Below are 2,379 nucleotides of genomic sequence, written 5' to 3' on the forward strand. Positions count from 1 at the left end.
GCTTTAGACACCCGCCCACCTCCACCTCTGATTGGCTTACCATGACATTTTATTCAACCTCAGCCAATCGTCAGCATGTATGCTTGGCTCGCGCACTGTCCACTAAACAAGGAAGAACATATTATTGCCTCTCGGCGCAGAGATATGTCTGATGAAAGAAACAGGTTCATTCATAGTAACGCGCCGCATCTTTTTGCAGTAACGCTAATGGCATTATTAAGATTGGAAGAGTAATCCACCTCACTCTACCCTCTCTACGCTCACTACACCTCACTCTACCCTCTCTACGCTCACTACACCTCACTCTACCCTCTCTACGCTCACTACACCTCACTCTACCCTCTCTACACTCACTGCACCTCACTCTACCCTCTCTACGCTCACTACACCTCACTCTACCCTCTCTACGCTCACCGCACCTCACTCTACCCTCTCTACGCTCACTGCACCTCACTCTACCCTCTCTACACTCACTGCACCTCACTCTACCCTCTCTACGCTCACTGCACCTCACTCTACCCTCTCTACACTCACTGCACCTCACTCTACCCTCTCTACACTCACTGCACCTCACTCTACCCTCTCTACACTCACTGCACCTCACTCTACTACCCTCTCTACACTCACTGCACCTCTCTCTACCCTCTCTACGCTCACTGCACCTCACTCTACCCTCTCTACGCTCACTGCACCTCACTCTACCCTCTCTACACTCACTGCACCTCACTCTACCCTCTCTACGCTCACTGCACCTCACTCTACCCTCTCTACACTCACTGCACCTCACTCTACCCTCTCTACACTCACTGCACCTCACTCTACCCTCTCTACACTCACTGCACCTCACTCTACTACCCTCTCTACACTCACTGCACCTCACTCTACCCTCTCTACACTCACTGCACCTCACTCTACCCTCTCTACGCTCACTGCACCTCACTCTACCCTCTCTACGCTCACTACACCTCACTCTACCCTCTCTACGCTCACTACACCTCACTCTACCCTCTCTACACTCACTGCACCTCACTCTACCCTCTCTACGCTCACTGCACCTCACTCTACCCTCTCTACGCTCACTGCACCTCACTCTACCCTCTCTACGCTCACTGCACCTCACTCTACCCTCTCTACGATCACTGCACCTCACTCTACCCTCTCTACGCTCACCGCACCTCACTCTACCCTCTCTACGCTCACTGCACCTCACTCTACCCTCTCTACGCTCACTGCACCTCACTCTACCCTCTCTACGATCACTGCACCTCACTCTACCCTCTCTACGCTCACCGCACCTCACTCTACCTTCTCTACGCTCACTGCACCTCACTCTACCCTCTCTACACTCACCGCACCTCACTCTGCCCTCTCTACGCTCACTGCACCTCACTCTACCCTCTCTACGCTCACTGCACCTCACTCTACCCTCTCTACGATCACTGCACCTCACTCTACCCTCTCTACACTCACTGCACCTCACTCTACCCTCTCTACGCTCACTGCACCTCACTCTACCCTCTCTACGCTCACTGCACCTCACTCTTCTACCCTCTCTACGTTCACTGCACCTCACTCTACCCTCTCTACACTCACTGCACCTCACTCTACCCTCTCTACACTCACTGCACCTCACTCTACCCTCTCTACACTCACTGCACCTCACTCTACCCTCTCTACACTCACTGCACCTCACTCTACCCTCTCTACACTCACTGCACCTCACTCTACCCTCTCTACGTTCACTGCACCTCACTCTACCCTCTCTACACTCACTGCACCTCACTCTACCCTCTCTACACTCACCGCACCTCACTCTACTCTCTCTACACTCACTGCACCTCACTCTACCCTCTCTACGCTCACTGCACCTCACTCTACCCTCTCTACGCTCACTGCACCTCACTCTACCCTCTCTACGCTCACTACACCTCACTCTACCCTCTCTACGCTCACTGCACCTCACTCTACCCTCTCTACGCTCACTGCACCTCACTCTACCCTCTCTACGCTCACCGCACCTCACTCTACCCTCTCTACACTCACTGCACCTCACTCTACCCTCTCTACACTCACCGCACCTCACTCTACCCTCTCTACGCTCACCGCACCTCACTCTACTCTCTCTACACTCACCGCACCTCACTCTACCCTCTCTACACTCACTGCACCTCACTCTACCCTCTCTACACTCACCGTACCTCACTCTACCCTCTCTACACTCACCGCACCTCACTCTACCCTCTCTACGCTCACCGCACCTCACTCTACCCTCTCTACACTCACCGCACCTCACTCTACCCTCTCTACGCTCACCGCACCTCACTCTACCCTCTCTACGCTCACTGCACCTCACTCTACCCTCTCTACGCTCACTGCACC

This window comes from Notolepis coatsorum (genome assembly GCF_963971535.1).
Source record: "Notolepis coatsorum genome assembly, contig: SCAFFOLD_275, whole genome shotgun sequence".
Classification (NCBI taxonomy): Eukaryota; Metazoa; Chordata; class Actinopteri; order Aulopiformes; family Paralepididae; genus Notolepis; species Notolepis coatsorum.